This window comes from Schistocerca nitens, chromosome 1 (genome assembly GCF_023898315.1).
Source record: "Schistocerca nitens isolate TAMUIC-IGC-003100 chromosome 1, iqSchNite1.1, whole genome shotgun sequence".
NCBI lineage: Eukaryota > Metazoa > Arthropoda > Insecta > Orthoptera > Acrididae > Schistocerca > Schistocerca nitens.
In genome coordinates, this window is record NC_064614.1 from 334262200 (window position 1) to 334277659 (window position 15460).

Consider the following 15460-nt stretch of genomic DNA (forward strand, 5'->3'; position numbering starts at 1 on the left):
TGCAGTGGCCAGCACTTCAGTCTTGTAATCAGTAGACTAGGTTCGACTCCCGGCCTGGCACAAATTTCCAATTATCTCCATTGATTTGAATCAATGTCCGTTCGCAGCGAACGTCTATAAATCCTTTGTGTCTTTATTTATAGTGGTCGCTGGTTTAAAATTGTATGTGTTCTGTCGGACATGACCGAAAGGACAAATGTAAATGTGTGTGAATTTCTAAGGGACCAAACTGAAGAGGTCATCGGTTCCTAGACTTACACACTACTTAAACTAACGTATGCTAAGAACAACACTAACAGCCATGCCCGAGGGAAGACTCGAACCTCCGACAGGAGCGCCAGCGCAGACAGAGACATGGCGCCTCTAACCACGCGGCCACTCCGCGTGGCCCGAAAAGACAGATAGCACATATATACAAAGAAAAATTCTCGAAGCAAAAGGAGATCCAACAGTCACATGAAATCAAGCACTTCTGATCTCACGTAATCTTTAGTTACATGAAGAAACATATTTGAAGTATACCAAAGCCGATATGCATTAAAATCATCTATTTCGTTACTGTCGTACACGCGTTCATAATTTGTCTGAACATTGCCCGAAATTTTGCCGTGTTTTTCATCCAACAAAATTTGTACAAATGATTAAAATTTGTAAATATACAGCTCTCAATTCTGTACCGTCAGATTACCAATTCCCTTCTTTAATCATTACGCCACAACACACAGGCGTCACACCCGTTGTCTTAAGAACTTGAGTTCATATGATCGTCGAAGGTGATTTTGTGACTTTTGTCATCATTCTAAAACGTACGAAGTTATCATTTCGTCATTAAAAATTGCGATGTTGGAAAAAAATTGTTGGTGAAATTGGACTTTCATTCTTAGTGAAGCCTAAATATTCGATATACTGTCCTCATAAGCGCATTCTTAAATGTTTTTTAACCTCTCTACCTCTTACTTGTTGGATTCCAGATGTTGTCGCTGAGAATCTAACATTCAGCCCGTCCATAATCTGCGTCGTAAAGTGTGCAGTCCTTAGCACTCGGCGTGTCTGTGAATACAGAGTGAGCGTCGGATATCTCTCACTTTCTCAATCACTCAGTTCGTCTGTCTGACGTTACGCTTCGGTCCCTTTATATACTGCTGTTAGCTGCAGTTTTCTCGGCAGTGGCCCAGTTTGTTTTGCTGTTCAGTGGTTGTCCAATATCTCGTGGGCATTTAGGTACTGTTGTTCAATAAAGAGCAGCAGTCGCATTTTGAATAACAGCTGAGAGTAGCTTATCACTGAAAATGGCTCCACAGTAGTGTTCTTCTTGATCTGTACGTCCCAATATCTGCTGATGTAGCATAGAATGTACAACTGGAAATTTCATTTATCAGCTCGATATAAAAGATAGATTGGTGGTTCTGAATAAATATTCTGCTCAGGTGCTTTACACATACTAGAAGCAGTTACGTTGTTTGAACTATTAATAGTGCTTTCGTCGGAGTGGATCCTAAGGTATCTAGGGAGTAAGCCTCGTACTGATGCGTGCAGAGTGCCTGCAGCAGCTGCCCGACAGCTGCGGCATACAACATGCAGACATAATCTAGGTGAGGTCGCAGCAGCACGCAATGCATACGTGAGGCAATAACGGCGCCTGTGCACCATGTGCTTCCTGTCGTGGCGCGTAGTATATTCAGGTCTGGTCACACTTAGCTTTGATATTGTTTAGAATTTAAGTAATGAAAATGCATGAAAACCTCGTTGCGGCTAACTTGGCTTAAAATCACTTTACTCTCTCTCTTTTAGATCCCAGTTTTATGTCAGTAACTTTAGTATTAGTTGCTCTGTATTTACCAGAGCTTGTGTGAACCAATTGTTTAGTCAAACAAAGAAGCTGTCTCTGGGTGCATGCCGTTAGCAGTGATGGTGGTTTTTCTACAGCGCCTCTACTTATTCACCATTTCTGTTAGAAACTACACTCCTGGAAATGGAAAAAAGAACACATTGACACCGGTGTGTCAGACCCACCATACTTGCTCCGGACACTGCGAGAGGGCTGTACAAGCAATGATCACACGCACGGCACAGCGGATACACCAGGAACCGCGGTGTTGGCCGTCGAATGGCGCTAGCTGCGCAGCATTTGTGCACCGCTGCCGTCAGTGGCAGCCAGTTTGCCGTGGCATACGGAGCTCCATCGCAGTCTTTAACACTGGTAGCATGCCGCGACAGCGTGGACGTGAACCGTATGTGCAGTTGACGGACTTTGAGCGAGGTCGTATAGTGGGCATGCGGGAGGCCGGGTGGACGTACCGCCGAATTGCTCAACACGTGGGGCGTGAGGTCTCCACAGTACATCGATGTTGTCGCCAGTGGTCGGCGGAAGGTGCACGTGCCCGTCGACCTGGGACCGGACCGCAGCGACGCACGGATGCACGCCAAGACCGTAGGATCCTACGCAGTGCCGTAGGGGACCGCACCGCCACTTCCTAGCAAATTAGGGACACTGTTGCTCCTGGGGTATCGGCGAGGACCATTCGCAACCGTCTCCATGAAGCTGGGCTACGGTCCCGCACACCGTTAGGCCGTCTTCCGCTCACGCCCCAACATCGTGCAGCCCGCCTCCAGCGGTGGCGCGACAGGCGTGAATGGAGGGACGAATGGAGACGTGTCGTCTTCAGCGATGAGAGTCGCTTCTGCCTTGGTGCCAATGATGGTCGTATGCGTGTTTGGCGCCGTGCAGGTGAGCGCCACAATCAGGACTGCATACGACCGAGGCACACAGGGCCAACACCCGGCATCATGGTGTGGGGAGCGATCTCCTACACTGGCCGTACACCACTGGTGATCGTCGAGGGGAAACTGAATATTGCACGGTACATCCAAACCGTCATCGAACCCATCGTTCTACCATTCCTAGACCGGCAAGGGAACTTGCTGTTCCAACAGGACAATGCACGTCCGCATGTATCCCGTGCCACCCAAAGTGCTCTAGAAGGTGTAAGTCAACTTCCCTGGCCAGCAAGATCTCCGGATCTGTCCCCCATTGAGCATGTTTGGGACTGGATGAAGCGTCGTCTCACGCGGTCTGCACGTCCAGCACGAACGCTGGTCCAACTGAGGCGCCGGGTGGAAATGGCATGGCAAGCCGTTCCACAGGACTACATCCAGCATCTCTACGATCGTCTCCATGGGAGAATAGCAGCCTGCATTGCTGCGAAAGGTGGATATACACTGTACTAGTGCCGACATTGTGCATGCTCTGTTGCCTGTGTCTATGTGCCTGTGGTTCTGTCAGTGTGATCATGTGATGTATCTGACCCCAGGAATGTGTCAATGAAGTTTCCCCTTCCTGGGACAATGAATTCACGGTGTTCTTATTTCAATTTCCAGGAGTGTATTTTCACTTCGACGCAGGCAGTAGAATAGATTCATATCGCTACATCGTTTCTCTTTCATCGGAAGTGGACGAGAATAGTGTTTTTTTTCCCTGATGTAACCGAAGGGGTTCTGTATGCAACGTGTAGAGTAAATTTATTTCCTCAGCCTTGTCTGCTGTTTTCTATTTTTCGAATTGTTCGCATAACATGTGTGAATATAGACGCGTGTAGTCGAATTAGATACCCTTATTATTACCAACAGTTTTCGTCCTGATGAATGATGTGAAGCCATATTGTGTGATTTCCAAGAGATTTCGAAATCGTTGGGGGACACCGTGATCCGTGACCATTCGGTTGTCAGTTATTTGCCACCGCCCAAGCGGATGTTCGTACTTAGGCTATTGCGTGCGCTACTCACAGGTCCAGCATACCCCAAATACGATGTCAGGTGACATGGTTTCCGCCATAATATTCTTAATCTTGAAGGTAGGCTTCCAGATGAAATAATCGTATAAATAAACTAAATGCATCAGTATATAAACATTTCAGAAGAGAAATTGTCCCGATGAAACTGCAGATCATCTGCTGGGTCCTCTGTGACTTGCTAGAGGTCACCTGTAGGTATCTGGCGCCTGTGGTCCATTATGATGAGCTCTTTCTGGAGACGTTGACTCCTGACAAGTTGCTAGTGATTTTCTGTCCTGCGGGCACTCTGTTTGCTATACTAATCCAAGGTGTCCGATGATGATCCCTGTCATCATCGTTGCACCTGGATGTTGACTCCGGTATCTGCATTTACCCTGAATCTTCGTTCATGGTGTATCGGTTACATGGAGGCACTGTAAAAGCTAAGTTTCTCCCTGCCCTCAGGAATGTATTACCTCACACTATCCCGCTGACACCGCTCATACTACACTATGTGATCGTAAGTATCAGGACACCTGGCTGAAAATGACTTACAAGTTCGTGGTGACCTCCATCGGTAATGCTGGAATTCACTATGGTGTTGGCCCACCCCTAGCCTTGATGACAGCTTCCACTCTTGCAGGTATACTTCAGTCAGGTGTTGGAAGGTGTCTTTGGGAATGACAGCCCATTCCTCACAGAATGCGGCACTGAGGAGCGGTATCGATGTCGATCGGTGAGGCCTGGCACGAAGTTGGCGTTTCAAAACATCCCAAAGGTGCTCTTCAGGATTCAGGGCCGGGCTCTGTGCAGGCCGTTCCATTACAGGGACGATACTGTCGTGTAACCACTCCGCCACTGGCAGCGCATTATGAACAGGTGCTCGGGATCATGTTGAAAGATGCAATCGCCATCCCCGAATTGCTCTTCAACACTGGGAAGCAAAAAGGTGCTTAAAACATCAATGTTGGCTTGTGCTGTGGTAGTGCCACGCAAAACAAGGGGTGCAAGCCCCCTCCATGAAAAACACGACCTCGTCATGACACCACCACCTCCAAATTTTACAGTTGGCAGTACACACTCTGGCAGCTGATGTTCACCGTGCATTCGCCATACCTACACCCTGCCATCAGATCGCCACATTGTGTACCGTGATCGTCACTCCACACAATGTTTTTCCACTGTTCAGTCGTCCAATGTTTAAGCTCCTTATACCAAGCGAGCCGTCGTTTGGCATTTACTGACGTGATACGTGGCTTATGAGCAGCCACTCGACCACGAAATCCAAGTTTTCTCACCTCCCGCCTGTCATACTACTTGCAGTGGATCCTGATGCAGTTTGGAATTCCTGTGTGATGGTCTGGTTAGATGTCTGGCTATCTCACATTACGACCCTGTTCAACTGTCGGCGGTCTCTGTCAGTCAACAGACGAGGTCAGCCTGTACGCTATTTTGCTGTACGTGCCAATTCACGTTTCCACTTCACTATCACATCGGAAACAGTGGACTTAGGGATGTTTAGGAGTGTGAAAATCTCGCGTACAGACGTGTGACACAAGTGTCTCCCAATCACCTGACCACGTTTGAAGTCCGTGAGTTCCGCGGAGCGCCCCATTCTGCTCTCTCACGATGTCTGATGACTACTCAGGACGCTGATATGGAGAACCTGGGAGTAGGTGGCAGCGCAATGCACCTAATATATAAAACGTATGTTTTTGGGGGTCCCTGGTAACGTGATAGATCTTTCAGGATCACAGCAGTTATCTCTTCTTCTGTTTCCTAACAGCACATTAACGTATGTGCACTCAACAAATTTATCATGCGTCTGTAGTCTCTGTACAAGCATCTTCTGGCAAGTCACGGGACGACAGATGTTAACATACGTTTGTGTAGTAGTAGTAACACGTCCAACGGTAGTGTTACAGCAGTCGTCTTACGGTCTATTAGAGGATGCATGATGAGATATACCTGGAAGTGGGTCGAAACCACGAATTTACAGTAAACAGTATTAAGTTCACGACGGCTCAATGAGACTCGTCTTCGACAAACAGTCTTTCTCAGAAGGCTCCTGAAAATGGTGCAATGCAATACCAAAATCGAATAGATCTAAAATAAGAAGATGTTGCCCACTAGATAAAAATATCTGTGCTCCACCTGCAGTAAAGTGAATTAATACCCATATAGAAATAGATATCATCAGTGATTAAACATCAGCTACCAAGTCTGTTATAACGCCTCCGAATCTTACTGGCAGATTTTATTCTTGGTATTTTTCATATTTATTTCGTAAGTTAGCATTTGTGTAGACAATACATATTGTGTTATATTCCTCATTGGGAATATTCTCTTCTGTTTGATAATAAACATCCTGGGGAGTTGAAAATGGCGATCATTTGAGTTCAGTGTAAAAGCAGCACTTTTGTGTCTTTCAGTCAGGTCTAGCGACCTATGCGGAGTGAGCGGAGGCGGATATAGTGATAGCGATAGGGACCGGAGATACAAGGGGAAATATCTTTACCGCCATCGAAAACATAACTGAGCGAGCGCTAGCGTAGTATCTTCGGAAGTACAGAATTAGTCCACTCTAAGACAGCATTCATCAATACACGTGACACAATGGGAACAACCTACAAAGTTTCACGCTCTATACAGCTTTAGGTTTTGTTTTTATTCTATGACACTAGAATACTTTTATTATTAACCAAGCAGTTTTTCAACATTTTAGACTGGCTTAATAACCACACTACTATGAAACAGTAGCTTCACCTTTCGTTAAGAATACAAGAAATGAAATATCCATATTTTAATACACTTCATTTCCATTTTACGATTTGTAACACAACAGCACACGCCACTACTAACATAATTTGGCGCCACCATTCAAACGTAATAGTATCGACTTTTCTTTGACAGTGTTATACTTAATCGAGGAAAATTTTTGTGTCTTTTTCTGATTGTAAGAATATACACCATCTGACGCCTTTAGATGACCTGCTACTTTTGTGTATTTATCATTCTCGTATATTATTATAAATAGCTTATACGAAAATATATATCCAATATTTATGCCTATTTTAGTGTTCCACCCGAAGATAACATAATTTGTTCGAAATCGATCATAACAGATAATTTGGTGTGATCTAGGTTGGTTTGTTCATTAAATAACATATTATTCTGTACAAAGGGAGATTACTGTCATTCATAACCATACAGGAAGGGTACGAAAACATGTGACAAAGAGATTCTTCAGTATTAGTGAGGGTCCATATTGTACTGAGTGGTTATAAGTGAAGTGCACCTACTTACAAAGGTCCAGTGTGGGCTGTGATTGTCGCATGGTAGCGAATCTTGAAGGATATTCTAATGTCTTAATGTGAAACCGATTTACGCTGTAAATAAATTAGTTCTAATTTTGATTACCACGTGCAAATATTGCGCTGTAACAGCAAGAAAGTGCTAAAGAAATGTGCAAATATTGCGCTGTGACTGAAAGAAAGAGGTATAGAAATGTTTCCGTATGCAACGGGCTAGGAACGGAATGTGGGCAGAAAAGATCAAACAATTCAGAAAGGCAGAATACTGATTTTATTATTAACCGCCGCTTACACAATTTGTTAAAATATGCTCCGGAGACATTGACGATATGCTGCACCCATAATACGATGTGATCAACACTTGCTCCCTGCAGCTCCGGTGGACTCTGAGCACCGTGTTTCTATATAATGACCTTCAGATTAGGTAGAGACCGAAAGTGTCCCTGGTAAAAGCGTTATTTAGATATCACCAGAATCAAGAGTCACATGGATTCTGTCAAGGTGATCAAATGGTTGAAATGGCTCTGAGCACTATGGGACTTAACTTCTGAGGTCATCAGTCCCCTAGAACTACTTAAACCTAACTAACCTAAGGACATCACACACATCTATGCCCGAGGCAGGATTCGAACCTGCGACCGTAGCGGTCACGCGGTTCCAAACTGAAGCGCCTAGAACCGCACAGCCACACCGGCCGGCGTGTTAAGGTGATCATGCAGGCCACACACCTGGAAAATCTTTGGTCATAAAACCGTCGTGGGAGGTAGCATCAGGCAGATCTTTCACTGAGTGAGCGACATGACTTGTCGCCCAGTTTCGAGTGAAAACAGTGATATCTACACAGTTGCTCTCTTCCGAAGTAGGAATCACGTGCTGCAAATGGAGGTCCCGATAACGTACAGACTTCATGGCACACCTGACAACCATTCTGGTTGTATTCTCGTCAAAGAAGAACGGCCCGAGAATAAAGGTGCCTGTGATCTAACAACGCACTGTGACACACGGCAGTGCAACGGCTTTTCATGTACGGTACGCGGTTTAACTGTACCGCAGGTTCGCTACACCCTGCAATATAAAATGTGCCTCATCACTTCGTACAATGTCGCCCAGTCACGTGTCATCTACTTCGATCCGTGCCAGAAACGGAGAGCAAATTCAGAATGTTACTGCAGACCATGAGGCTTCATCTTATATGGGTGCCAGTGTAATAAGGACTGCAAAACTTGGGGTAATGTTCACCATGTGGTGGACAATTGTCGCGACACCGCACAAGCACTGGCAATATCCATGATATGTGCTGCATGGTCAGCAATAGTAATTTCGTGAACACCTTCCAAGGGGTATGACGACTTCCTCTTCCAAGTGACACACCAAGCTCATTCGTGTGTTAGAATTTCATTATCATCTTCCTTAAACCATTCAATGACATAGGACATCTCCTTAGACCTGTCAGTCGGCGATACTTTTTCACTGAAGCACTGTAATCGCTGCCGTTCACAGAAAACAGTTTCACTAACAGCGCACGGTCTCTCTTCTCGACAGTCATGCTGTACACTCACGTTATGGAATGGGTGTAATACCGTCGTACAGACAATGTACAGCGCCAGATTTCCACGTAGTTGCAAAAACTGAAACTCTTTCTTTCAGAGTAAATCGGTTCCACAGTAACACATTATCATATCCACCTAGTTTAGATGTCGTACGATAACTGCAGCCCATACTGCATGTTAGGGAGCAGCTGCACTTCAATTATAACCCCAGGTATTATAGATTTTCTTAAACACTTTAGTTCATCAACATGTATTGTGTGGGTCATTACTGATTTTGGGACAAAAATTTTATAATTTGGTCTTAGTTTACTAACTTCTCTCCACTGATAACATATGAAACAATTTTCTGGGGCAATTTCGATCCATAGACACAAGTAAATCACTGCACAGAAGCTACCTGTGAAGGTAACATTTAGTGTCCATTCTTAAATTTGACGTTGGTAAATATTTGAGAAATTATACATAGTGACCCCACCTGCAAGATGTATTTATTGTTCTATGAATTTTGTTGCGAAAAATCAAGCATAATCTGGAAACAATAATAGCACCCATAAATACAACACTAGGAACGAAACAGAATCCACTGTTAATAACGTAACCTCACTCCTGTATAGTGTAACGTGACAATTTACTTTGATGAAGTGAGGTGTTACACAATCATTTTTTGACCCGAAGAATGATAATGCATTAGATAACCCACTGTTCGGATATATGATTCAGTTAAGCCACGTATTATGGATAGACGCATTGTATCTGCAAACCAGGACGACGTGTCATCTTACGATGCATCGGTACTAGCTGGTCGGGTAGTTTATTCTGTGTCGTCGGGCCCTGTCTTGGAAATATGGTGCGAGCCGCAGAAGGAGAGCGGCTCTGACAGTTCCTATGACGTCACGGGACCATGAAGATATTTACTGTTGTAGATTCTCTTAATAGTAATCTGTCAATTAAGACAAAGGCGTATTCAGACTTTATTCTTGTAAATGTTTTTGCAATGTCCTGAATAATGTAAAGACTTCGTGACGCACAGCTATTGCAAGCTACACTCCTGGAAATTGAAATAAGAACACCGTGAATTCATTGTCCCAGAAAGGGGAAACTTTATTGACACATTCCTGGGGTCAGATACATCACATGATCACACTGACAGAACCACAGGCACATAGACACAGGCAACAGAGCATGCACAATGTCGGCACTAGTACAGTGTATATCCACCTTTCGCAGCAATGCAGGCTGCTATTCTCCCATGGAGACGATCGTAGAGATGCTGGATGTAGGCCTGTGGAACGGCTTGCCATGCCATTTCCACCTGGCGCCTCAGTTGGACCAGCGTTCGTGCTGGACGTGCAGACCGCGTGAGACGACGCTTCATCCAGTCCCAAACATGCTCAATGGGGGACAGATCCGGAGATCTTGCTGGCCAGGGTAGTTGACTTACACCTTCTAGAGCACGTTGGGTGGCACGGGATACATGCGGACGTGCATTGTCCTGTTGGAACAGCAAGTTCCCTTGCCGGTCTAGGAATGGTAGAGCGATGGGTTCGATGACGGTTTGGATGTACCGTGCACTATTCAGTGTCCCCTCGACGATCACCAGTGGTGTACGGCCAGTGTAGGAGATCGCTCCCCACACCATGATGCCGGGTGTTGGCCCTGTGTGCCTCGGTCGTATGCAGTCCTGATTGTGGCGCTCACCTGCACGGCGCCAAACACGCATACGACCATCATTGGCACCAAGGCAGAAGCGACTCTCATCGCTGAAGACGACACGTCTCCATTCGTCCCTCCATTCACGCCTGTCGCGACACCACTGGAGGCGGGCTGCACGATGTTGGGGCGTGAGCGGAAGACGGCCTAACGGTGTGCGGGACCGTAGCCCAGCTTCATGGAGACGGTTGCGACTGGTCCTCGCCGATACCCCAGGAGCAACAGTGTCCCTAATTTGCTGGGAATTGGCGGTGCGGTCCCCTACGGCACTGCGTAGGATCCTACGGTCTTGGTGTGCATCCGTGCGTCGCTGCGGTCCGGTCCAAGGTCGACGGGCACGTGCACCTTCCGCCGACCACTGGCGACAACATCGATGTACTGTGGAGACCTCACGCCCCACGTGTTGAGCAATTCGGCGGTACGTCCACCCGGCCTCCCGCATGCCCACTATACGCCCTCGCTCAAAGTCCGTCAACTGCACATACGGTTCACGTCCACGCTGTCGCGGCATGCTACCAGTGTTAAAGACTGCGATGGAGCTCCGTATGCCACGGCAAACTGACTGACACTGACGGCGGCGGTGCACAAATGTTGCGCAGCTAGCGCCATTCGACGGCCAACACCGCGGTTCCTGGTGTGACCGCTGTGCCGTGCGTGTGATCATTGCTTGTACAGCCCTCTCGCAGTGTCCGGAGCAAGTATGGTGGGTCTGACACACCGGTGTCAATGTGTTCTTTTTTCCATTTCCAGGAGTGTAGATTACAACAAACGAGAACTTGTTAATGAGAAGCCTCGTGTTTATTTCGAGAGTTGGGTGTTGGTTTTGTGCTCTTTACTTCTAGAAGTAACTGCGGCACGTCGAGAAAAAAAGTTCGACCAGAAGAGATTGTGGAGCGAGCTGAAAATGTACGGTGAGCAAACTTGAATAATAGGAAGTCATGTCTCCCGAACACACTTCACTTCGCCACTTGATTGCACGGCAAAGAACCAACGGAACACCACAGTAGAAAGGAGTGGAGTATACAGGTACATGAATATTTGACTACCTCTCACGTGAATTAAAGGCGATGGCTTGTAACGCAAGTTTTGAAAGTCAACTCGAATTTACAACGCTATAACCAGCTCCCTTTCAATTAGCAGCCACCTATGAGCTCCCATTTTATTAGGAGTAGAATGATCGCAACTTAGGAAAACCAATCTAACCTCGGCACACAATAATTAACTCGCTGCAGCAAATAAATTGAAATGGTATCACCTATTTCCTTTTTCATTGTAGAATCTGCACGGCAGCATGTGTCTCCACCAGACAAAAGCAGTCCTCTCTCCAAATGCGGCTGCACTTCACAAGCACGCAACTGACTCGGAACATCACGTAGACTCGAATGTAGCTCAGTAATAGTGAATTCTGTTTCAAAGAAGGACAACCACTTGGGCAGCAACCCGCGAACGATTACCATTTGATCGAAAGCAATCTCACTCGCCAAAGACGTAAAAGTATGGACTGCATCGGAACATTAGCTTCTCGCACGCAAATTAATGAAACAATGCTTATTAAAAATAGTTAGCCACTGCGAGCATTTGAGGTGAAAACTATTACAAAGAAATTCATTTTGTCATAATAATAACAATTATATTTTAGCAGAAATACGAATAACTTACATAAAATATGTGTAGCCGCTCAATGGCTGCTTTCCGTATAGCGAAACAAAACAGTGTGCCTACCATAAAATACGTCCTTCCCCCTCGGTCGTACAATCGCGTCTCTTTCGATCTTTTTTTTTTTATTTTCATAGACGTTAAATAAAGATACTACTCTTAAATTATAACTGCATATCAGTTGTTTCAAGAACATTAACTATATCTTTTGCACTAATTATATTCATAAAATACTTTAACTGCGGTTTACAACGGATAAAAATGTCAATATTTATGTGCCGTACCGTCACAGTGCACAGCACACAGGTAGACAACCATCTAGGCGCAATGGGACTACATTCAAGTTTACATTAGAAGTCCTATACGTTCCATGTTTGTAACATCATAAATAAGTAAATACATACACAAGAAGACATATGATAGGTTTATGAATGTCTCTACTTACCACTACAGATTTAATTACAACTGGGCAACCATGTAAGATGTGCTGAAACAATTCATCAAGGAAAACATTCTACGTCTGTTGTCCTGGAGTCATTGTCATAATCAGTATGCAAACTCTACGTCTTTTTAATACAGCTGATGCAACATATATACATGTCTATTGTCTTAGACTGGAAATATATTCTGCAAAGACCTTTCTATGAAATGAAATAACTAATTTCCTTGCTCATTCTGTATGCACCCTGCATGTTCTAAGTCACGTAACAGTGTAGTTGTATATTTTTCGTAACACTTAGTTGCGGTGAGATAGATGTAGAGGACTTACGTGCAAAGTTTAGGCAGATGGTTAATCGTGGTCGGGAGGTTTATGTGCCTGGTAAGTTGACTAAGAATGGAAAAAACCCACCATGGTTTAATAAAGAGGTTCGGAAACTACTGAGAAGGCAGTGACTGTTGCACTCTAGGTTCAAAAGTGATCGCACAAATGACGGCAGCGGAGGTTAGTAGCTATTCGTCCGTCTGTGGAAAGATCTATGTGCGAAGCATAAACTACTAATAGTGTGATATCTTAGCAAATGATCTGGCAGAGGACCCGAGAAAATTCTGGTCCTACGTAAAGTCGCTACTTGGGTCTAAGGCTCCGATGCAGTCGCTTGTTGACCAGTCTGAATGAAAAACGAAGTCTTAAATTTGACGTTCAAAAATTGTTCACGAAGGAGAATCGTACAAACGTACCGTCGCTTCACCATCGAACAGACTCCAGTATGGACTGTATAGTAATAAGCAGCCCTGTCGTAGAGAAACAATTGAATTGAAAGCAAATAGGTCACCATGTCAGAATCCTATTTCGATTTTTCAGAGTAGACTGTGTCATTAGTCTCTTACTTAGGTTGCATTTATCGTGGATCCGTCGCCCAGCGCGGTGTCCGAAGTCACTGGAAAAAAGCAGGTGTGACTCCTCTGTATAAGAAGAGTGAAGCAACGGACCCACAATATTACAGACAAATATCCCTAAAATCTATTTGTTACAGAATCCTTGACATATTTTCAGTTTCAGTATAATAAATTTTCTTGAGAACGAAAACCTTATGTCCATGAAGAAGCATGGTTTTAGAAAGCACTGCTTGTGCAAAACTCAGTATGCGTTTTCTCACATGACATATTGAGAAGTATGGATGAAGAGCAGCAGGCGGAATCCACATTTCTAGATATCAGGAAAGCGTTTTACACGGTGCCCCATTGAAGACATTTAAAGGAGGTAAGTGCATATCGATTAGGTTTGCATATATGTGAGTGGCTCGAAGACTTCTTAAGTTATAGAAGACAGTATGATATCGTAAGGTGTCAGGCAAATCCAACACCTTCTATGAAAACCCTGACATGATAAGCAAATCCAGTAGTATGTCACATAGCTCCGGATAAATCGTGACATTAAATTAACCAAAGTAATACGAGTAACGAGTGAGCAAATGGAATACCACAGACTAACACAAGAATACCTAAATGCATGTCATACCTTCCCACCGTGAGACAGACGCAGTTCCGAAGGGAGAAACGAGAACAGAAGCCGAGAGCAGAACCGTGTTAAGCTAGAAGGCCCTACGATAAGGGACGGACACCCACGTCGTCAGCTAACCACCACGACCACCGACCAGCCCATGTCAAAAGCTAGAGCCCTCCAGAAGAACAGTATAGATCTTACGATAACACTAAAAGGGCCACACCAGCTGCAAGTTTTACTGTGAGACTTTTTCGCGTCGCTGTTACGTTGCAAACGTAAAAACATTTCCCCACCACGAAAAGTATAACGTTTCTCATTGGATAGACAGAATTTTTGTAGGCGGAGCTTAAGGTTAACATTGAGACCCTGATTGGTCAGATGAAAACACAGCCAGATAGTTTTTTTTTAAACCAACTTCGGTAAATTGTAGTAAGGAGAAGTTAGGAGAGAGTTGCTTCCGAGACGGCGAGCTGTATGGAGCTGCGCCGGCCGCCGTCCCCTGACGAACACCGACAAGGTAATGAACGCACGCGATGCCGCATTTTTGAGCGTATAAGGCTTCACTCAGAACTGCAGAAGTCTCATCTGTTACATCCCCTTTTTACGTAATACTAGTGTCGATCGTCAATTGAAGCTCATGGTATTCACTTTTGCTACGTAAGTTAAAATCTTAAACGCGATGATTTTTCTGTTATATAATTATTGAGAAGCCACATCAGCCACTTTACTTTAGGACAAGTTAAATAAGTAATTAAAAATAATTGAGGGTCACTGTAGACCATTTTGAAAGTTTTCTCTTTTGTGAAACTTAATTTAAACCTAGTTTATAGATGTGATATGGCATAGGTCATCCTTCGATCCATTGTAGAACTTGGAAACCCATTCAGGGAATATTCGTTCACATTTGTGTTGAACACAGTTGGTTTTTATCATCCTGTATTAAAATATTTCCTTTTATGAATAGTGCAACTTATAAACAATGTTTTGTGAGTAGAATAAAATTTCCAATAATAATCTGAACTGCTTTTTCGACGTTATTTTACCAGCTAACTAAAAATAGGAAGGACTTGAACCCCTTCAACTAAATTTAGTTAGTATTAAGATTCTTTTACAGGGAGTGCAGTGGAGCTGACGCTGAAATCATTAAGTATTTGGTTATATCATCGCTAGTCTCACTGAACCCTTCTGAAATCTACATGTCATGTGTGGTCTGGCGTCTTCTTACCAGCAACAGGTCCCAGGTTCAAACTAGGCAATTCCCTAAAAAACATGCTCAGAGCGTGGTTGCGCGAAAGGGAGACACGACTTAGAACAACAGACACCACGCAGAATGTTAGAAAATTGCGACCCAGCCGTTATGGTAAAATACCATGATTGAAGGTCGACCACATGCCTAACTAGGTCAGAAAAACATCCTGTTGAAAAATTTTCGTAGTAAAAAATTTTTCCTACAGTTATAAATAGTCGAAAACAGTAGCTGCAGCGATAGATAGTAAGAAAGTATTCAATAGAACG